Source organism: Danio rerio, chromosome 16, assembly GCF_052040795.2.
Source record: "Danio rerio strain M-AB ecotype USA chromosome 16, GRCz13ab, whole genome shotgun sequence".
NCBI classification, from domain to species: domain Eukaryota; kingdom Metazoa; phylum Chordata; class Actinopteri; order Cypriniformes; family Danionidae; genus Danio; species Danio rerio.
Window position 1 is genome coordinate 48,278,803 of NC_141036.1, and position 24,513 is coordinate 48,303,315.

At 34.9% G+C, this 24,513-nt stretch overlaps 1 protein-coding gene and 1 long non-coding RNA gene across 4 annotated transcripts in view; both read left to right on the forward strand.

Moving 5' to 3' along the window:
* LOC147840401 (uncharacterized) overlaps positions 1–24,513 on the forward strand; it is a 615,523-nt gene that overhangs the window by 286,276 nt on the left and 304,734 nt on the right. The gene's annotated exons all lie outside the window — the stretch shown is intronic.
* Positions 1–24,513, forward strand: part of LOC137487862 (uncharacterized) — a 183,433-nt gene that overhangs the window by 51,042 nt on the left and 107,878 nt on the right. The window contains exon 2 of one of the 3 annotated variants that reach the window (XM_087287797.1): positions 8,833–8,954. The exons of the other annotated variants lie outside the window; for them this stretch is intronic. The gene's annotated coding sequence lies outside the window, so the exon portion shown is untranslated. The remainder of the gene's footprint in view (positions 1–8,832; positions 8,955–24,513) is intronic. 3 annotated transcript variants of the gene reach the window in all.

Genomic DNA, 24,513 nt, shown 5'->3' on the forward strand with positions numbered 1-24,513 from the left:
CACCCAATAATAAAATATTTACTTTTAATTATTTTTGGGGATGTTTTTGTCCACTCTGGGGTAATTTTGAGTCTTAATTAGTTTTAGCTAGCAAAATGATTTTTGATGACAAATCTTACTTTTACACTTATTTTGAGAAAATGCTACTTTTTTTTAAAACTCAACCATACACTCTGAGTAAATTTACTGCTCTTTTATTATGTTCAAGATGAAAACTATCTCTCAAGATGAAAACTAAATCAAACTGCTGTAAAAATGTATCAGATAAATGTTTTTTTTTTCCACTTTTTTTTTTGCATAAATCTGTTAATCAACCCCAGCCCTAATCAGAAAACCACTGAATTTTAACTCTTTAATTGCCAAATTCAATTAGTTAATAATGTCACTTATTTGGTGAAAAAAAAACACAAAATGACGTATTTTCAATATAAAATGTAATTGTGGAATGTTTTTTTTTTTTTTACCTTTTATCAAAGTCTTGAACATGTGAAACAACATTGCCTTTAATACATTGTTTTTTGTTTATTTTCATTTCTGTCCCTAATTTACTGTTGGTGGATGTTTTTGCCCCATTAACTTTCATTATGACCACATTTTTTTATTACAAAACCACGACACCATATAATCATGCATTTTTGATTATTGGTGGTTTTCCCTGCTGGGTAGAGGCAAAATTTGTTATTTTAACTGTTGATCATCAGTTGGCACCAAAAACATTTTAGATAAGCCTGTGCAAAACAAAGCTCAGTTTCTGGATTTTATATGGAGTATAACAGCAAATTAAAATGTGTGTATGCGTGTGTGAGAATGTGAGAGTGACCTTTACGCACTTACTTTGATGTGTCTGAGAAAATCAAAATATGCATCTCAGCTCTCAGAACCACATGGAGTAAATAAAAACAAAGACTGTATTTATGCGCCGTCAAATGTGGTTATAATGAAAGTCAATGGGGCAAAAACAGCCACCAACAGTATATTAGTGAGAAAAAAATATGAAAATCTAACAATGCATCAAAGACAGTGTTGTTACTTATCGTTCACATGTCCAAGACTGTGATAAAATGTGAAAAAAAATCCAGCCCACAATTGCTTTTTTTTATTGAAAATATGTAATTTTGTGGGGTTTTTTTGTTCACCAAATCAGTGATATAATTAATGAATTTGGCAGTTAAAGAGTTAAAATCCTGCAATTTTCCAAAAATCAGATGTCTAAAATAAGTGAATAGATTCAAAAAGAAACAGGCGTCATCAAAACATTTTGTTTCCAGCAGCCACTCAGATGCACATTATCCCAATTAAAAATCAATCCATATCAAGTGTGAATCATATTGTCAGCATTAAAAAATTCCAGTCAGGCCTACATTAAGTGGATTAATAATATTCAGCATTAATCCAGAGGCGCGAAATACAACAATCATCCTCCATTCAGAGGCCTCGACGGGAGAAGTAAAACATCCAGTCAGCTGCACTAAGTTGCCATGGTTAGTAATGACCTTAAAATTCTAGGCCAGTGAAATCAGTCCTGTTGCATCAGGCCGGTTCAAAGAAAAGCAGAGAAGCTTTTTCCAGTTTTCACCCGTGAGAAGTGCCCCCATATCTCCCCCTCCGAAAGCAAGCAATCCCGGCCTGACAGGCATGCAGTGGCCAAGCCAGAGCCTCCGTTCATATGACTAATTAGACAAGCTTCACGCTGCGCTGTTCTTTTTGATGCTGAGCCCTGGTGCTAATTGCCACGTCCGTCTTGGGGCACATGAAGGCTAAGTTCAAATGCAGCTCCGGCTCGCTGCACTCCTCCATCCCACCATCCCTTCCCTTTACCCTTTTTTTGCCCTGACCTGGGGACAGGCTTGGGATCAGGCGGTGTGTGCGCAGGGAGGACAGACTGTAGAGGATAAGCGTTCAGAGAAGAGGGTGTCAGGCATATTTCAGATTAGGCTCATTAGTGCTGCACAGTATAATAATTATATTGTAACTAGTAGGGCTGCATGATATTGGAAAAATATGACTTTGCTATATTTAGTTTTTCTGCAATAAAGGAATATAATTTCACCAGATAGCTTGAAAATCTCTATTTGGAAAGAATTTAATTCATTCAAACTGATTTGAATTATTCTGGGTGTGAATCTTGTGTAAAATATACTAAACAATTTAAACATTTCTTCCTATATCTGTGACATTGTCTCTGAGTAGTACACACCTTCTTGTGCCCTGCGGTCTGGCGATTCTCTTACTCTTCAACAGCCACCCTGTAGATTAAAATCAATGGGAGAGAGAGCCTTCTCTCTCGCTGCACCGGTTATGGAATGCTCATACTGTAAGAAATGCTTCCACACTAGCTAGTTTTAAGAAGATGTCACAAACTCATCTTTTTTAGACTGCTTTTTTAGAAAACGTGGTTTGTGGAGACATTGCAAAGTTTGACAGAGTGAAAGATTTACATTTACTCTACCTGGCAAAAGTCTTGTCGCCTATCCAAGTTTTAGAATCCACAAATGATACTTTGACTTGTAGCTGATCATTTGGTATCAAAAGTGGCTTTTATGAAAGGCAAAGGCCTCTTGATTACACTTATTTTATCAAAATAAAACATGATCATGTCTTGATTTTTAATTATTTAATTAGGATAGTAAGGTCTGACTTTGCTAAGACAAAAGTCTTGTCACTTAACAGTAATAATAATGTACAATATAGAATGTAAAGTCATGGTGCAGTGGAAAAAGAATTAATATTGTGTACGACTCCCATCTGCATCCATACATCTCTGCAATGACTCACATAACTTATTAATAAAGTCATCTGGAATGGCAAATAAAGCCTTCTTGCAGGGCTCCCAGAGCTCAAGATTCTTTGGATTCATCTTTAACGCCTCCTCCTTCATCCTACCCCAGACATGCTCAATAATGTTCATGTCTGGTGACTGGGCTGGCCAATCCTGGAGCACATTGACCTTCTTTGCTTTCAGGAACTTTGATGTGGAGGCTGAAGTATGAGGAGCGCTATCCTGCTGTAGAATTTGCCCTCTCCTGAGGTTTGTAATGTAATGAGCAGCACTACTGTCTTGATACCTCAGGCTGTTGATGTTGCCATTCACTCTGCAGATCTCTCGCATGCCCCCCACAATGAATCTAACCCCAAACCATGATTTTTCCTTTATTAAACTTGACTGTTTTCTATGAGAACCTGTGAAAGTCCATGCAGGTTCCAATAGGTCTTCTGCAGTATTTGTGGTCAAATTATTATTTGTTTTGCTCTTTCAACTGGGATCGACAGACTTTTGTCAGGTAGTGTGTAATATATATTTATATTTGTAATCTGTTTTGGATTGAGTCTTAAGATGCATTTGCACGATAAATCAAAATACCAAGCACTAATTTCATTTAGAAAATTAAACACATAAAAATAAATAAAATAAATATTCTAATTTAAAAAAGTGAATTAACCCCTAATAAATCATTAAGTATTGACTTCAACTAATTGACCTTAAAACTACAACAATGGCCACAGCAGAAGCTACCAGTGAAGACAAATCAGTGTTAAAGGTCACAACCACATCCATCAGTATTATCGGCACCTTGTTTACTTGTGACATCACATCCAGTGTTAACCAAACTATGAGCATCACTCCGACAAGTTCTCACTCACTCACACAAGACTAATGACTTTAAGCTACTTTCACTCGTACTCTGGGCCGCCTTCCCCCTTTCCCCTGTAAAAATTTAATGACACAAGCTGGAGGAACTGAGGGTTTTGAGGTGATGAGAAGGCAAGAGGTCAGGCTCAGACTTCCTGGCTTGATTTAGCCCTGCTTAAACAGACACCTCATTCGTTTTCAGTTCAGCACTGCATGATATTTGGAAAAAAGTGACATTACAATACTTTATTGTTCTACGATATGTATTGCAATATAAATAACTTCACCAGGTGACATTTATATTTGGTAATGATGCGTAATTTTACATTGATTGGGGTGATTTTTTACTACAGTGCATATGCATACATTAAATGAAACTTATTATAATTTAAGATGAAAACAATGAAGCTAAGATAAAAATAAAATAAACTTTTTATAGTGTTCTGGGAAGTCTAAAAGGATTTAGGTACAGAAATTCAACCATTAAAAAGTAAAATAACACCCTATAGTCTTTATTGTTGCAGCTGGAAGGGCATCTACCACATAAAACATATGCCAGAGTAATTCGTGGTTCATTCTGCTATGGCAACCCCTGATAGATCAGTATGTAAGCTGAAAATATTGAGTGAAAAAAATAAAGTTTGCTGTTTGTTTAAATAACCTAATTAAAATGAGCTAAAACAACACAATTCTTGAGCTGTTTGGCAGGGTAACTTAATTGTTTATGTTCAAACAACTTAAAATTGTTTAAAAATGAACGAGTTAGCTTCATTTCTTCCGTGTCGTCATAACAAAACTCAATTGTGCGGAAACCAGCATGTTTTACAGTGTGAGTTTTTATTGTCAAAAGATTAGAGCTCATCTTCGTTAAAGCTACAAACTTTATAACTTCTTGTGCCTAAATGATTTCAACTGAACTTATATAGCACATTTCATGAAAAATCAAAGTGCTTTACATAAACAGGAATAAAAGAGAGAAGTATAAGAAAGGAAAAACTAATAATAAAAACAGAGCTAATCTAGTATTATAAAAATATAAATTCAATAAATAAAAATACTAAAAATCAAGAGAAACAAAAATATTGAATTAAAAAAAAAATTTCATATGAATTTAATTGTATTATCTTTCCATTTCTAAAGATGTTTTGTGACTAAAATATAATTTTAATAAATATATCTGTTTAATAAATCTGTTTTGGCGATGCAGTGGCGCAGTAGGTAGAGCTGTCACCTCACAGCAATAGGGTTGCTGGTTTGAGCCTCAACTGGGTCAGTTGGCGTTTCTGTGTGGAGTTTGCATGCTCTCCCTGCGTTCGCGTGGGTTTTCTCCGGGGGCTCCGGTTTCCCCCACAGTCTAAAGTCATGCGTTACATGTGAATTGGGTAGGCTAAATTGTCTATAGTGTATGTGTGTCTGTATGTTTCCCAGAGATGGGTTGTGGCTGAAAGGGCATTCGCGGCATAAAAACATGCTAAATAAGTTGACAGTTCATTCCGCTGTGGCGACCCCAGATTAATAAAGGGACTAAGCCGAAAAGAAAATCAATTTATGAATGAATAAATCTGTTTTGTTTAAATGCACCAATATATATTATCCATTTTCACTGGGAAATGGATAAAAATATACATTTTCATAATGGGATGTACTCAATTACGCTGAGCACTGTATATACAAAACCAATTTATTACCTGTGTCAATATAATAATTACATAAATAATTTTCAGTTTCTTTCACAGTTTCTTGTTTCATTTCTTGTTTCATTTCACTACTGTTAAAGTCAAAATTATTAGCCCCTCTTAGAATATGTTTTTCTTTTTTAAATATTTCCCAAATGATGTTTAACTGAGCAAGGAATTTTTCACAGTATTTCTGATAATATTTTTTCTTCTGGTGAAAGTCTTATTTGTTTTATTTTGGCCAGTATGAAAGCAGTTTTTAATTTTTAAAAATCATTTTAAGGTCAATATTTTTAGCCCCCTTAAGCAATATTTTTTTGCATTGTCTACAGAACAAACTATCATTATACAATGACTTGCATATTTACCCTAACTCACTTAATTTACCTACTGTAATTAACTCAGTTAAGCCTTAGAAAAAAATCTTCTTTCCGTTAAACAGGAATGGGGAAAAAATACAGAAGGGGGCTAATAATTCAGGAGGGCTAATAATTCTGACTTCAACTGTATGCAGTTTTGACTCTAAAAGTGCCGCAAACAACAAATTATACCTACAAAATGTGCCAACAAATAAGAATTTTCTGAGCGAACTATCCCTTTAATCTGGTTTGAGCAGTCTATCTCCTATCTGTCCGCGTCAGTGTCCTTCCAGAGAGTGTTTGTTTGATGTGAGACGGGGTGAGTGTGTGATAAAAGCGTTGGCATGGCCAGCTCAGTCTCTCCATGGTCACACCGGTCAGCAAGTGCGACCCACACTGACTGGCAACCTTCAAAGGTCCCCATCAGAGGAGTGATTGGATCTCTCTTTCTTTCAGCTGTCTTTATCTTTTTTCCTCCCTCTCGCATAGGAAGCTGCAGGAAAAAAAGCAGCAGACGGCATCTGTCCTTCCCCTCCCCTCCGCTCATTTGTCTCTGAGATGCTGTACATGACTATCGGACATTCTCCTGGTCAAACAAGTGTAAAATCTTTAAATGGGAATGTTTGACTTTGCCACCGCCATGAATAATAGAGAAGCCCGCTGGTTAAAAAATGGTATTAATGTGATTTAACACACTTGCGAAGGATGAATATCCTGTGGGAGAAAGAGGTGTGATGGAGGATATAGGAAAAGGAGGATGTCTGTGATGCTGAAAGCCTTTTTGCAGCATCACACCGATGTTGTTAGCGGTGATAAAAGCTAACCAGAGTCGCAGGTAATACAACGCTGCAAGCTGCATTGGGACCCAAGGCCACAAACATGTCTTTAAGGAGCACTTTAATTGTGTTTCTCCTGTCCCTCATCCCCCTTGTGGCTCTCCTGCGGTGATCACATTTCCAAACAGGGCTGAAGTGGTAATCGGACTTGACTCTCTAAACTGTGGGCGTTGACTTTAGTGTCTGTCCTTTACTTTGACCTCTGCTGCTGATCTTCTCTCTAAACTTCCACAGATTTTCACTATTGCACACACTGAAGCGCCTTAAGCCAGTATGTGCTGGATAAGTAGTGCGAACCATATGTTTGTTTACCTAAATAATTCATATTTTGCAATAATTTATTTAATTTTAATTCTTTTATTCTGTTGAAAATAATACAAATATTGCCTAAAAATAATATAATTGTGCAGTTTTCAGTTCTTTCTCTGTGTGTGTTTGAGGGTTGGTGCGGTTTATACTACTAAACAATGTTTAAACCTACATTTGGGTCAGATGTCAAGAAAAAAAAAATAACATTGCCTTAAATTTGTTTTTAAAAAATCCATTCAAAGTACTTATAAACACCTTAATAATCTTAGTTCCTGAATAACAATAGATTAATTCTCAATATTTAAATTATTTTTGAGTAGAAATCTTTCCCAACTTGCAAATCCTTCTTGCATAATCTAATATAAATGTTTAATACACTGTATATTGGTAATAAAGCTATACACTAGTCTATTCTTGCATATCAACTGAATTGTTGTTGTAGTACTTATATTCTCATATAGATTATATTAATAATTTAATTGTGTTTTTTTTCCATTTTATTATAAGGTTTTGCTTTTATAGAAAGTTTGTGTAATCCTTTTCTTTTAAAAATGTATTTCAACATAATTTTAGTTTATTTTTTATTAACATGAATTTAATCAATCAGTCAGCTATTAACCTAATCACCCACCCTACCAACCAACCAAACGCCCACCCACCCAACCAACCGCCCAACCAACCGACCGACCAACCAACCAACCAACCAACCAACCAACCAACCACCTGCCCAACCAACCAACCGCCCGTCCAACGGACCAAACGCCGTCCCGCCTGCCCAACCAACTGCCCAATCAGGCAACCAACCAGGCAACCAGCCAACCAACGATCCGACCGACTGACCAACCAACGAACCAACCAGCCAACCAACAATCCTAAAACCCACCCAACCAACCTACCATCTATTCGACTGGCCGACTGCATGGCTGCCCGAACAGCCAGCCAGCCAGCCAACCAACGAGCTGACCAACCAACCAGCCAACCAACTATTCAATCAACCGACCAACCATCCCACCCACCTACCCACCCGCCGCCCAACCGCCCGGCCGCCCGCCCAACCAACCAACCAACCAACCTTTAGTAAATTAAAATAACCCTGACAAATTTCTTCATATTATGTTTGAATTTGCAGATGATCGTTAGAACTATTTTACAGTTATAGGTATAGTCACGCATGGTTTAAATTCCTCAGTGAGTAATAGCTTTAATTAGGATTTCCCTGTTCGTATAGTATGGCTTCAGAACAGTTAAATAGCTTGCTGTGTTCATAGAAATCAGTCTGTCATACAGTTGTGAAATGAGCTTCAGTAAACATTCATTTTCTTTTTGGCTTAGTCCCTGTATTAATCTGGTGTTGCCACAGTGGAATGAACCCCCAACTTATCCAGCACACTTTTTTTGTACGAAGCGGATGCCCTTCCAGCCGCAACCCATCACTGGGAAATATCCATACACACTCATAAAATATGGACAATTTACCTTACCCAATTTTGGACTTCTGAATTGACAGTTTTGAAACCGGAGAACCCGGAGGAAACCCACACGAACACGGGGAGAACATGCAAACTCCACATAGAAACTCTAACTGACCTAGCCGAGGCTTGAACCAGCGACCTTCTTGCTGTGTGGAGAATTTGCTACCCACTGCGCCACCGCGTCGCTTCAGTAAACATTCATAGTATTTTCATTTTCAGTACAATCACAATTTGAATGCTCAAAACAATAAAGGCTGATGTCTTGATGTGTTGAAATGGAAGGAACATGCTTAGTTCAACTTCTAGAAGGACATTCATTAAAATACAGAACACATTAGAGGCAGATTTACTATGAATCTTGATTTTTTTTTTGTCAAACGTGCCCTGCTCTATAAAAGCGGTGATAACTTATTCTGAAGATGGAGAGCAAGAAGTATTTGTGAGGTGCATGTGAAAAGGCACTGACTAATATGCAAGATCAGGCCGTGGTGCTGCATGTGCAAAGAGCTTCTGTTAGTATTCCTGACTTTAACCTTTGCTCTGTTTAAGTGCTCCTGCTGTGTCTCTCCTGGGCCTTCCTCTTCCCTTCTGACCCTCACGGCTTTCTGCTGCCTAGACTGCACTGCTTCAGTGATGCAGATTCTTCATGTGCACTTTGTATGTAAAGGTCTGTAAATTTTTCTTTACAGTGTTCTACAGCAGTCTAATGTTGGATCTCTTAGTTTTTAACTGGGGTAAAGAATGGTTTCATTTTGGAATCAAGCATATTGCAAGGTCATTTCAAATCCATCTGTTTTTATTCTGTGAAACCTTAAGTAAGGATTAAACATAATGCGTACTGTATTCTTTTGTTTCGCACAGGCTAAAATGTATTTACCTCCCCAAAACACATTTTTGTTTCACAGAAATAAGCATGAATTATATACAAAAAAACGTTCTTTTTGTGGTGAATCATCAGTTTATTTCTCGTTTAGGATTTTTTTCTCAGCACTGGGAGTTTATATCTTAAAGTTTTAAGGGACAAACCCACAGTTATCACTTAACATCTCATAATTTCTCAGTTTGTATCTTAAAAATAAAGGTAAGACTTGTGAGAGCCTATAAACTTGCACTTGCAATAAATAAAGTTGTAATTATTGGAAGATGTAAACTCAAAGTTCTATTTTGTTCATGTAGTTGACTTAACAGTACATCTCAGAATTCTGTGATAACTTTTTATTTATGCAATTCTGAGTTTATACCTCACAATTCTGAGTTGTAAGTTTGCATCTGAAATCTCAGTTTACAACTGAAATACAAGAGTACCGAGTTTAAATCTCACAATTATGAATTTAAATCTCATAGTTCCAAGTTTATATCTAAACATGCAAGTTTGCATGTTTTATTGGCTTTTATTTAGGCTTTTAAAATGTATTATGGGATCTTCCAATGGGACCTTATCTTTCCTCCAAAAGGTTTTGGTGTTGAAAAGTTCAAAAAAAGTGACTTTTATTGACATTTTTAATAGTTTAAACTGACATATTGTCTGGGTTGGTGTTGTAAATTATGGTACAAAACTAATAAGCTGCCAGTACATTTTACCAACTTAGTTCTCTATATATTATAACTTACACAAAATCATCTCTCAGACTACTAATGTCAAAAAAGTCACACTGTTAGTACTGCAGAGTTGTATTTTCAACATCAAAAGTCGACAGAGCAGTGAAAACTCCTATAATGCAATTCACAACCACAAATAACCAGAAAACGCATGTGAATCACAAAATACGGAATCTGTTATTTAACAGATATTTCTTGCAGCATGCAGATTTCACAATTCCAGTGTAATGTGTAAGTGTATAGCTTAAATGCTGCCCTAAAATCAACCAATTGTGGGTTTACATCTCACAATTCTGCATTTAAATCTTGCAGTTCGAAGTTTACATCTTGTGATTCCAAATTCACATCTCACAGTACTGCTTTTACATCTTTGCAGCAATTTGCTTTTTTAAATATATGTCGTAAGTTCTGTGTGTAGATCTTACAGTTTCAAATATGCATCTTACAGTTTCAAATATGCATCTTGCAGTTTATGTCTCACATTTCAACTTTCAAATGTACATGTCAGAATTCGGAGATCACATCTCAATGTTCGAGTTTACATCCCAGAATTCTACATTTTGAGTATAGATTTCACAATTCTAGGTTTAAATCTCATAGTTCTGAGTACATATCTCACAATTCCAAATTACATGTTTGCATCTCAAATCTGAGTTTACATCTCAGTTTACAACTCTCACAATTCTGAATTTAAATCTCATAGGTCCAAGTTTAAATCTAAAATTCAAGTTTACATCTCATAATCTCTACTTTTTTACACGGGTGCATTTTAAATTAAAATCTTGTATGAAAACTTCTCATCCATAACAGCGTTTTTACAGTCTTTGTGCACACTGTACAGCCTAAAATTCATGTTATGTGATCATTCACTCTCAATAGGCACGCACATACAATAGTCCAGAAGACCAGTCACTGGTGTTTCCAAACTAAATCCGCATCGTCAGTGTTTTCAAAATGCATCATTTTTGTGGGTTGAAGATGACGGAGTAGTGTGGATACCTGGCAGAACTGCAACAAATCCTTAAAAATCAACTTACTAGTGTAAGTGCTGCCTTAAAATCTACCAATTCTGGGGTTACATCTTACAATTCTGAGTATTTATCTTGTGATTCTTAGTTTACATCCTGCAATTCTGAGTTTACTTCTCATAATTCTGAATTTAGCACCATATTTAAAAGAACAACGACTAAAAACTGTCAGATAAAATCTTGCAATGGCTTTTTTAAATTTAATTTTAAATCCCAAGTGATTTTAATGAGCTTTTATTCAACATGAGTGAACAACGTGTACAAAAGTGAAACATCTTTTATGCTCTGTTTATGTTTGTTGATTTCACATGCTTTCTCACACATGAACTGTATGAATTTAAGAGCTGTGAGGTTTAATCGAGCTCAGTCTGGAATTATGTAGGCTTTTCAGGCTGTCGGAGTTGCTACACAGAGTAGCCAGCATACGGATAACATGAATGGAATTAGCCATGACACTAACATAACATTTAAAGAAACTGGATTTCAGGGGGATGAAAATAAAGGCCCATTGTTTTCCTGCGTCCTTTTGGATTTAAACAACGTCAGTCCCATTCAGAAGCCCTTTCTTAAATGTTTAGCTTAGGTTTTCTTCGAGATTTGCTGTTGCTCTAATACACTTTAAAGGGTCAAATACAGCACATTGTGAGTGTTGATGGAACAAAACGTTTTAAAGCTTTTGAAGGTATTAGAACAGCTTGTGAACTGCTGCTATTGTGCAGTGTTTTAGTGGCAGATCTTGTGCTCATAATAATTGTTCTCTTGATGTTTCAGTTTCATACATCAGTAAACTATTACAAAATTAAAATAAATAATTATGTAACGTTTAACACCTCAAGAACTGGATAGTTCACCAAAAACTGAAAATTTTGCGATCATGTACACATTATTTACAAACCGGTATGAGTTTCTTTCTTCTGTTGAACACAAAGGAAGATATATTAGTAACACTTTACAATGAACAGTACATGAATAATGATCATTACTTTAAGAACGAGTGATAAGGCATGTGCTAATCATAAACTAACTTTAACTACAAGTCACATGAGTTCATGTGAATAACAGCTACCTTAATTACTTGTTAGTACATGCTTGTTTGGTAATTAATGGATTAGTTACCCCATTAGTTTATGCTTAATTTAACCATTATGAGCTCATTATATGTCAGTGTTTTATTATATCATGACTTTACTTGAAGGGACACATCATAATTAATCCATACTTAACTACTCATGAACTCCTTATGCACACCCATACACTGAATACCAATAGAACAGTGGGTAACACTTTTGTTTAGGTCACAATTAAGGGTATTAACAAAGGATTAACTAACACTACTAGCTTAATAAATGACTAATTAGCTGCTTATTAATAGTTAGTAAGGTGGACGTTTAGGTTTTGGGTATGATTAAGGAAACAGAATACAGATAATGCTTTATAACTACTAATGAACTGTTAATAACTTAATAATAAGCAAGTAAGAAGTCAGTACTTAACAGTGCGAATTGTGACCTAAACTATAGTGTTACTGAAAAGTGTTCTGTCAAGTTCATGAGTAGTTAATGGTGATGTGCCCCTCCAAGTAAAGTCATGACATAGTTATACATTAACAACTCATAAGTTCATGCTAGTTACATTTATCTTAGGCTTTATGTAATAATTAACATTTAAGTTTGGTTACCACCATGAAGTATTATCTTTAATTAATACATTAATTAATTAATACATTAATTAACTGAAAACACATCTGTTTAGCTGTGCCTTTACCGAATGAGCACTGAGCTACGTCCGACAGATCGCACAAGTTTTTCTCTTCTTTTTCATTATTTTATAACTTGTTTTATCACATTTAATCAGTTTTTAATCATTTTTATTATTTGTTTTTATTTTTCTTATACTTGTCTCTTTTATTCTTGTTTATGTAAAGCACTTTGAATTGCCACTGCATATGAAATGTGCTATATAAATAAACTTGCCTTGCCTATGAACTAACAAGTAATTAAGGTAGCAGTTATTGAACTCATGTTGCTCATGTTGTAGTTAAAGTTTGTTCATGATTAGGGGATGTCTTAACTTATCATTAGTTCATGATAAAGTAATGTTTAGTTTACATATGAATACATCATTATTCATGTATTGTTATAGTGAAATATTTTAAATATAGTGTTATATTTTAAAGTAAGATAAAAACCCTGTAACTATTGACTTCCATTTGCTTTTAACTACTGTGGAAGTCAATGGTTGCAGGTTTTCATCTTTCTTTAAAATATCTTCTTTAGTGTTCAACAGAAGAAAGCAACTTTTAAATGTTTCTAACCTCTTGAGGGAGAGTAAATAGTGAGTAAATTGTCATTTTTGGGTGAACTACCCCTTTAAGTTTGCTTTTATTTTTATCTCTTAGTTTTTGTAAGAAAAAAGACGCTCATTGTGATCGCATATGATCTTTTTAAAACTGTTTAATTCTTCTTTTTTTTTTTGCTTGGAATTTAAAGAGAAATTGTTTGTGAATATGTTCTTTCCATATTGATATATTACTGTGCAACCTAAAATCTCAGATATCTCAGTGTGGCGCTATTTATAGTTTTATACTTGTAAAATTCTTTTTACATCATGTGGTAATTTTTCTAAAGTAGAGAATGTAGATAGACATATTTTTTTATCTGTCAAGATGATAAAAAAATCATGACACACTGCATTTGGAATATTAAACATGTAATTTAAAATAAAAAACATTTTTTAGAGACTTGTAATTTTAATTGAACCCTTTATGAACCCTTTTACCTGTGATACCCATAATATTACCCATTTATCACACTGACCATTCATATGCTGTTATTTGATTTCTGTTTTAATCTAGTAACATAAATTGGATTTGATGATGTATATGTTTTTATATTTGTATGATGCTGATTAATGCTGAATATATATTGTGTTAATTGTGCTGATTGTAAAACGATAAAATTAATTTTAAAAAAAGATGATAAAAGTCATAACGTTTTTAAAGTTAAGCATTTTAATTTGAAACTGAATGCGATAATTTATATATAGGCCCATTTTTATTTTTAAAGTTATGCAAAAAGTGTCAGTTAGCCTAAATTCCATTGTTTTTGTAGTATGTTAAGATGACAGAAAGTGTTTTAAACTTGTTTTTAAACATTGAATTTTTGGTGTGCATTTTTACATGTTGGTACAATTTTAGTCAGCATAACTTTGGTTTCATTGTAGTCTGTCAAGTGTTTGAGTGAGAGCGAGAGTGAAGGTGTGAAACAGACAATGCCCTGGTCTTCATCACCCCATGACTGATCTGAGGTCAAGCCTGTGTTACCACCATGAAATGTTCTCTCTAGTTTAAATATTCGCTCAATTAAAATCCTGCCAGAGAGAACTGGAGGAGCCCGTTTCCCCCTCCTGATACCCCCCTGCTGGGCTCTTTCTCAGGAGAGGAAATCTTGCTGATTAGTCAATGATTGAGATTTTCGGAGGAAGGACAGAAACAAAAATGTAGAGGATAAGACAAGTGGTGCCAAGGGGGACGTGAAGACAGGGAAGGAGGGGAGGGTGAGGCCGGGGTACGGGAGGGCTTCCTCGTGCCTCCAGTGGAGCAGAAAATCTCTCTGAAATTGGTTATTCCCTTCATCCGTCGTGGCAGGGGGTCATGGTGAAATCTCCTTTACGTGCCCCTCCGCCTCCCTGGACAGCGTCCATTACCACCGCTGTTTGTCAGGCACATGGGGCTGGGAGTGTCGCTGCTGGCCGGACGTCCCGAGTGAGGCTCATTTAGCTGTCAAATGCTCCGGTTGCATTAGCACTCCATGAAAGGCGCGAAGTAAACACAGACAGGGACATTCACACCATTACAAACTGCTAGATGTCTCCTTTGCTTCTTCTCTTACTCTTGAATGAGAGAAGTAGTTACAGTTTATTTGAGTTGTAGCTTTTCACTGTAAAAACAGTAAGAACATTTGTGTTGGGGCAACCTGAAGGAATTAATCCTATTTGGTTTTGTAAATTTAAGTGAATTAAACATAAAACAATTAAGTTCTCCCCAAAAGAAACTCAAGAATTGTGTTATTTCAGCTATTATTAATTAAGTAGTTTGAACAAACAGCAAGCGTCATTTTTTTTGAGTGTTTGGATGCATCTCACGTGAGGATAAATAATGAACCATACACCACTGTTAACAATTTTTGTAAATTACACAGTATTTAACTGTAATTTGCATTGAAATTTACTGTAAGACATGTTAAAGGGTTAATAAATCCCTATGTATCAGTCCCTTAAAAGTGACGTCGCACAGTTTCGGGCTCAGGCATGCTTTGCACTCACTCTACAAGCGTACCGCACCAAAGCCCAACCGAGCCACGCTCTGGCACACCTTGTTCAACAGGGCCAGGCCGCCCAACTGAACCACGTGTGGGCCTAATTCAGAGCACTCACATTGGTCAGACGAACAAGGAAACGCCCCACGCACTGTAAAAAATAAATCCGTAAAATGTACAGTAAAAAAACGGCAGCTGTGGTTGCCAGTACTTTACTGTTAAAAACACGGTACAAACCGTAAAATTAATTTCTCATTTTTACGGTAAACTACCGTATTTTATTAATTTATAGAGGTAATATGTCTGTATTTTGAATAACCAACACCTACACATCTTTTGTTACACAGTTAGACACGTTAGCACACCCACATGAAAGTGGTGTTAAGGAAGTTACATAATGAGCCAATGCTCATCACATACCAGCCGTATATATTAAGGAAACATACTGTTAACCAGGTTACGGATTCGTACTGTAGCATTTTTACAGTTTTTTACTGTTGAAATCACGTCCATTTTTTACAGTGTGGGCATGGTTTAGTGTGAGTGCACCCTAAACAGTACTTAATATGTAGAAGAAAAAAATCCTGATTGAATATTCTTACTTGGGGTAGTTAAAGCATACCTGTCGACCATACCGTTTTTTCGGGATTCTCCCTTATTTTACCATTCCATCCCACTATCTTCCCATTTAAATATGTTCCTGTATTACTTTTGTATTTTAGTTTTTTTTTCTATAAAAAGTAAAAGTAGCATCAAAGAGGCGATCTCAAATGTGATACAAGTGCAAGAGCTGTTCAAGAGAATTTTGCTTTGGCTTTATTCTGGCTTGAAAGCACATTGAAATAGCAATATTGAAATTGCTGCATTTACTTCTTTTCCATTAAAGTTATTTATCGAACTTCGTGCTTATATGCAACTGCTGAATCAGTCCATTCTTCTGTACGCGCGATTTGTAAGGAGCGAATGTGGACTTTTGGATTTGGGTGTGTTTTTAAACTTAAATCTAAAAACACTTAATAATCTGTAAACACGTCTGTCCTGGCATGTTTTATTTTAAACACAAATAATTTTGTCTTAAATGAGCATAAACACAAAAGTAATCCAATGCTTTTACTAAAGGTCTGTTAATTCTTAAAGTGACACCTCTGTTATCAAACAAAAAAGTGGATCAAAATTAGTATTACATCCCGTATTTTTGCTTCCCAGTGTTGATAGGCATAAGTTAAAGTCTGTGTGTGAAATCAAAATGTACAATGTTTGTTTGCTAGGGCACATAAACACACATTAGCATATTAACCTTTATTGTTTAGGGTAAAGAGTAAAGACTTTAATCTTTAGACCATTTGCTTCTGTGTTCGGACTGGTGGTCCTTCTGTTGGCGTCAGTTTGACTTCTGCCCCGATATTTTTAACCACGCTCTGCTTAACGTTCGTTTGCTACTAGATAATAAAAAAAAAGACATGTCAACTCCTAATAAATATTCTATTCAAGTTGGAAATACATCAACGTACTGAAATAAAAGTAAACTTCCAGTTCACGCAAACATTAAGGAGACTTTTTTATATGAAGTTTGAATGCTGAATGTTCAGAATGACAACTTTTGACTGAAATAAAAAAACAAATACAGCCAATATTTGTTAGGTGAAAGTTAGTTGTGGGCCGACTAAAAGTAATAATTCAAATGATTTAAGAGAGGATGCGAGTATAAAAATATTTGTGTTTATTAGTCCAGTCACATAAGCCATTCTGAATGTTGACTGAATTTGATAGTAACCATACATTTGACCGTTTTAAAGCATTTATTTTTGACAATATTAGTTTAACTAAGATGTCAATTGAAAATATTAGTTCAACTGAGATGTTTTTGCTTTTAATTGGTGTTTTTATGAGTGTGTGTGTGTATGAACAGAGAAAATGTGTGAACAAATATCTTTGTATCTTTTTACTAATACATTTTAAAATTTAAATACTATTATATACTATATACATACTATTGTATGGTGTAATTTATGCAATGTATTAATCTCAGATTTATTACCAATGTGTGAGCAGTTTGTAATGAAAATTTAAAAAAATAGACTTTTCCCCAGCTTAGGATGTCTAAACAAACTCATTAATGGTTAGTACATTTTTTTTTTTTTTTTGGAGTGAACTTTCCCTTTAAGTTGCTGTCTGCAGTTCACCACAGTGTCATTAATGTCATTAGTATGATCAATAATTGTCTTTTTTAATATGTATTCTATTGAATATTGGTCGATGGTTATTTTGTCCTTTATCTGTAAACTCCACATAGTCATCTTGTGAGGGATCTCCTTATCTGCCATGCAGGTCTGCTGATGTATGTACAGATAGATGTCTCTGAGAACTTGACCTTTGGGTTCTTCTTAACCACAGCATTGGAGTCTCTGAACTGGTGGTGTTATCAGACTGTGCATTTGAACTCTTTTCTCTGAACATTGAACTTTAGACCCGGTGTTCATATGTTGGGGTCAGACAGGAGGAGGACTGGACGTTTGCAGTTGAACCCAGTAGGTCATAGGGTTAATCCTGCTTTCCATGACCTCATAAAAAAAAAAAAAAAATCTCTCTCACCAGATCAATAAGAGGAACTGCATGAAAATTGTTGAATTCGAAAACTTTGTTATTAACAATGGTGACACATATATATATATATATATATATATATATATATATATATATATATATATATATATATATATATATATATATATATATATATATATATACATATATATATATATATATATATACATATATATATATATATATATACATATATATATATATATATATATATATATATATATATATATATATATATATATATATATATATATATATATATATATGAATTCTGTATTGCAATTTAGATTGATTTTTAATAAACAGAGTATTTAAATTTAAAAGCCCATAAAAAAAGAAAAAAATATATATAGAGAGAGTAGATGCAAAAGACGCTAATAAATATAATAATAAATATAAACATAAATATAATGTAGAAAACTATACATTATTTATACGACTTTATCATACCCATATGTCTGATAAGCTTTTTATAGTCATGGACAATGCGCAAATATTGATGTTTTTTTTTTACACTACATTATTTGAATCTAACAAGCTTAGTTTACAATGTTTGCAGTGTTTACATTGCTCTACTTGCATTAAATCTAAATCCCAGATATCAGAAATGACAACAGATTGTTAAGATTTAATTAATGTCAATTTTAATGTTATGGATTAATGCACTGGACAGATTTTATTCATTAATTTTCTTTCTGCTTAGTCCCTGGTTTATCAGGGGTTACCACAGCTGAATGAACCGCCACTTAATTGACAGATTTTTATATTTTTAATTTTAGGTGCTTTATGATTGGTAAAATAATTTCTAATTGCATCGATAGTAATTTTTCAACTAATTACACTGTCCTGTCCTGATAGGTGGATTTAGAGGTTTTTGCCAAAAAAAAAAAAGGCAGATGTGGATTTAGCTGGTTTTAACGCAAAAGAAAATCTACCTTGTTAAAAAACAAAGAATTGCCTAAAATGACATTTATGGGAAAAAAGCAATTTCATTTACTAGCTAATAATCTTTTTATTAACTTCTGAACCTAATCAGAGGAGCCTGATAGAAAATGCTCATTTGCAAAAAAAGAGGTCTGATGGATTTAGAGGATTTTGCATCTAAACTCTTCATATATATATATATATATATATATATATATATATATATATATATATATATATATATATATATATATATATATATATATATATATATATATATATATATATATATATATATATGGTCTTTAAATTAAATGCAGTTTTGTGCATTTTTATAATTTTGTATGGAAATGAGGTGCAATATTTAAATAAGGATATTTAAATATGTGATGCTCAGGACTAATGTAAGAGTGCTGAATATTTACAATTTCATTCAAGTAATTTAGAATAGCTTCAAACAGAAAAAAATATCTCAATTAAATATTTCATAGTGTTATTGTTTTTTAGTTTTTTTTTACTGTATATTTGATTAAAAGCACTGTAGGTGATAAACAACTTTTTTTCTAGATCATTACAATAATGTACAATGTGCTAGAATTAGCCAAGAATCGCTATTTATTATCTGTAGACCCTTGACAGAATGTTAAAAAAGGACATCTAAAAATAGAAACAAAGCATAAAAAGCACTAAATACACTGTCATACAGTGTAAAATAAGTATTGAACATGTTTTTTTCCCGGGAATAATATTTCTAAGGGAGCTGTTTACTTGGAATTGAACCAGATTATGGTAAAAATCTAAGCAATACAAACCTAAAAATAAAACAAATCTAAAACACCTGAAAAATGAGTTATGTGTAAAAGAATGACGCAAGGAGAAAATAGTGAACTGATTTAATACTATATATAAAAGGCTTTTTTGATGATGGGAGCTTAATATACAGAATGAAGTCACATGCATTGCTCAGGTGTGAGTTTTTCACAGACTTCAACGGAGTGTAAAAATCTTGATGGTTCTGTGGGTCTTGTCTATCAAATCTGACCTTTATTTTGTATTTTCTATTGGATTAGAGTCAGGTGATTGGCTGGGCCATTCTACAGCTTGATTTTCTTTCTCTGAAATCATTTGAGAGTTTCCTTGGCTGTGTCTTGCTGAAATGTCCACCCTGGATTCATCCTCATCATCCTGATAATGTAGATGTTGGACTGAAGCAGTGAATATTAATTTACAGTGACGAAGCGTAGAGGGTTGCTACTGAGAGATTTCAGCTGCTGTTTGGGCTTTCACTGCCTTTCTACACCCCTCTTTCTTCATGTGTTCAAAACTTTTTTCCTCTTTCATTTCATGTCATCACACATAACTTTAATTAATACACTAATTAGTTTTGTTGTCTTTGCATATATGGAATTCTTTGGTTCTTACCAACACCCGGCTAACATTAAAAAAAGTCAACAATAACTTTAGAAATATATTTTCTGAGAAAAATGGTGACGTGTTTAATACTTATTTTCCCCACTGCATAAACACAAGAAAGAAGGAGATAAATCTTAACCTTTGTTGACAGAAATCATAAAATTCTGATATAAATGCCCACTTTAATCAAAATTTACATAAAATTTGGACCAACCTGTTTATCCTAACCTGTCGCATTTTGTCCCATTACACTGACTTGACAGATAAAGTGCTGTAGCTGTGCTTCCCAAGCCAGTGTCCGTGTGATATCAGGCCACAGGGCTGGTGCTGACAATTCCTGCAATCACTATATTTGTAGACAGTTAGCGTCTCGAGATGCCGTCAGGCCAAGGCGATAAGAGATGAGTTCTGTATGTGTGCGAGATACATGGGGTCGCATGAAGCCCACAGACGCCCCAGCAGATGATAGCGGCACAGGATCACAGACGGTCCTCCAGTGGAAGGATGCGCTAACGGCCTGTTTTTATAGATTGCAGGAGGAAACGGCTCCCCAGCTCTCCTCCCTGCCTGTCAATGCCCTCCGCCAATGATGGACTTTCTCCTCAATATCACGGTGCATTTCTTATCCTGAAAGGTAATGAAATCAGGCCTGACAGCACACTGTGATATTCTGCAGCGCCACTGCATTATTGGTTAATAAACTCCCTCTTTTCTCTCTAGTCATGAGTCAGACAGGAAATACATTACGCCATGCTAATTTTATGAAAAGCACTGCTATAATGTTGGCTGAACTGCCCGTAGGGTATAACAGGGAAATGACAACACTGAAATGGCTTCACAAGCACATTAATAGCCGAGTACGGGAATACTCTGTGATGGTTGGTAAACCTATTTACACACAGTGACCCATTTTCGTTTAACTTTTTCCTTTTCCTAAAGCTCTGTCATGGGAGAAGGATACGGCCCTTATCGTGAATCGACCCTATATTGCTCAAATCTGTGCGCTGATTTCTGAAACATTCTTCTGATGTTCTTTACTAGGTTTGGGAATCACCACAATATGATATTATCATGATACTTCTGTCACAATACAATACTATTGCAATATTCTGCGGTATACAGTGTTGGGTAAGTTACGTCAAAAAAGTAAAAACTTACTAATTACACCATTAAAATAGTATATAATTATATTTTCAATGACTATGTTTGAAAAGTAACTTAGTTACTCAATAAGATATTAATTGTTTGACTCAACGCTAAAATTTCAATGCATAGATGCACTAGATTCATTTGTTTTCCTTTGGCTTAGTCTCTGTTTCAGAGGTTACCACAGCGGAATCAACCGACAACTGTCCTGGCATATGTTTTATGCAGCGCATGCCCTTCCACCCCAACCCAGTACTGGGAAACACCCATACCCTCACGCATTCACACATACTTTCATGCACTACGGCCAATTTAGATTATCCAATTCACCTATGGTGCATATCTTTGGACTGTGCGGGAAACCAAAGCACCCGGAGGAAACCCACACCAACACGGGGAGAACATGCAAACTCTACACAGAAATACCAACTAGCCCAGCCAGGACTTGAAGTAGCGACCTTCTTGCTGTGAGGTGACAGTGCTAACCACTGAGCCATCGTGTCACCTATATTCACACTCTTTCTATTGTGATACATGTAGCTGAAGGCGGATTCACCCTCCTTTGAATGAACTCATTGTAAATATCCAATATCCATATTGTATATGTCCTAAGCCATTTAGTGATTTATAGACAAGTAATACACTTTAAAATCTATGCTGAATGTAACTGGGAACCAGAATCCTGGCTGCAGCATTTTGGATGAGCTGCAACTGTCTGACTGTATTTTTGGGAAGGCCAATGTGGAGTACATTACAGTAATCCACCCTGCTGCTGATAAAAGCATGAACAAGTTTCTCTAAGTCTTAAAACAAAGCTAATTCTTGAGTCTTGAATCTAATTCTTGCTATGTTTTTTAAGATGATAGTATGCAGTCTTGACCTTATTTTTGTTGTTTGACCTCTAGAGCCAAGGTACACATTCACCTTGAGAACCTCATCTCTGCTCCCAAATGCAATGACTACAGTTTTCTCTTTGTTTAACTAAAGAAAGTTTTGGACCATCCAACTGTTAATTTCATCCATGCATTGGCAGAGGGTGTCATTGGGGCTGATATCATTAGGCTAAGTAGAGTGTCATCAGCATAGCTGTGGTAGAAAATGTAGTTCTTTCTCATTATTTGGCTCAGTGTGAGAATGTAAATGTTAAATACGTAGGTTAAGTTTCGGTATTGAATAGGATTATGGATGTAGAGTAAGATCTTGCAGAATATGTGCTTCATAACTACCAATAATCAGCCAATATCTTAATAATAGGCTGGTAAAAGTGAGGATTTGTCCTTAAACTATTACCAGTTTTTAAGCTATTCAGGCAAATCTGCATTTTTAGCACCATTAGTCTAGTCTTCAGTGCCACATGATCCTTCAGAAATCACCCCAATATGTCAGCTTTTCGGTTTGCTGCTTAACATTGTTGTGGAAACTATAAGCGAAATGGGAACTCCTGTGTCTCACACACTCGCTGATTTGTGTTATCAGTATTTTTTTGGGATGGTGGGTGGTGGCGCTCAGGCCTGCTGTGGAGCCGCTGTCGGCCCACTCCCCCTCAAATGGAGCCAGGCCTGCCTGATAAGCCACGTCCCAGGACTAGCAGGGAGCCAGGCCTATCTGAGCCCCCTGAGTGACTGGGTGACACGCTCTTCCATGGCCCGAACTGATAGACAGGGCACAGCTATACAGCACAGTGAGGAAGAGGAAGGATGGGATAAGGGTGCAATCAGCAGTTTTCCCAAACTCTGAAAACCTCTGGATATGATTAGGCATAGAGGATGGCAAATGTATTGATGATTTAAGGGAAGATTCAGCCAAAATTCAGTCATCTTGTATTCACCCTTACTTCAATCCAAACCTGTATTACTTTCTACCATTTTTGCAACAAAACAGATGTTCTTTTGAAGGATGTGAAGAAAATACATTTTGTATTTACATCATATGTATTTTTATGCTTTTGAATTGCATTATGGGACCTTGATCTTTTTTTCCAACAACTTTTAACCTTGAAAAGTTCAAAAAAGCAACTTTTGTTAACATTTTTATTAGTTTAAAGTGATATTTTGTCTGGGTCGTGGTTGTATATTATGGTACTATAACTTTGTAATAAGCTGCCAGTACATTGTCTGTTTTTTACTGACTTATTTCTATCTCTATATACTATTTCTTATACATAATGCAATTTAAACTACTAAAATGTCAATAAAAGTCACTTTGTTAAACTCTAGAGTTTTCAAAAGTAGACAACGCAGATATCAACATCCCATAATGCAATTCACAACAGTAAATAAATGGAAAACACTTGTGAATCACAAAATATGTAAACTTGTTATTAACAGATATATTTACAGTGAACTTCGGACATCTAGGAGTAAAAACAGGCATGTTTGGGTATTCAGATGGATGTATTTTGGGCCATTGTGTTGTGTGTTTGGTCCATGTTGCATTCGCATTTCTGTAAAAAAAAATCACATCATTTGGAAATGCAGAGGCTCATGTTTTCAGAGGTCTCAGTACATTTTTTTGTTTACAGCAGTTTGTTCAAACCAAACACTCCGTTAAAAGAACTTGTGCAACCAAAACACAATTTAAAGTAGTGTTTAAACTTTGTAGATTGGCCCATTGTATTGATATTATATACTGTAGCTATATTTCAAAAAATCTTTGGTGCTAAAGATGTCAAATATAGTCTTCTTTGTAATGGCAGTTTTAGTATTTTTTTCGATTTGTTAAATTATAATTTTTATCTGGGTTGTTTATTTAAATTGTGCCACTGCTTTTTCTGTTACTGTACTGATATATTTCACTATATTCTTATTCTTAATATAAATTTGTTAAAAAATGTTAATAATGTCAATAATATCATTTTGTTAATCTCTGATATAAAGTTTTCAGCATCACATAATGCTATTTGAAAATGTAAACAATCAAAAAAATGGTATGGAAATGGAAATGGTATAATAAATAAATAGAGAACATGTAAACAAAATTTTAAAAATAGGCAATTCAATTCCTGGTTTTTGTACTGTAACGTACACGACTACCGCATACAATATATAATTTCAATCTAATATCAAGAATTGTAATTTTGTTAAACTAAATCAAGATTTAAACTAAAATACAGTTTTCAGAGCATAGAACAAAGGAGTCTGTTATTCTCACAATGTCTGGGTTTATTACACCAAAAATATGGTGAAAACAGTGAACCATGT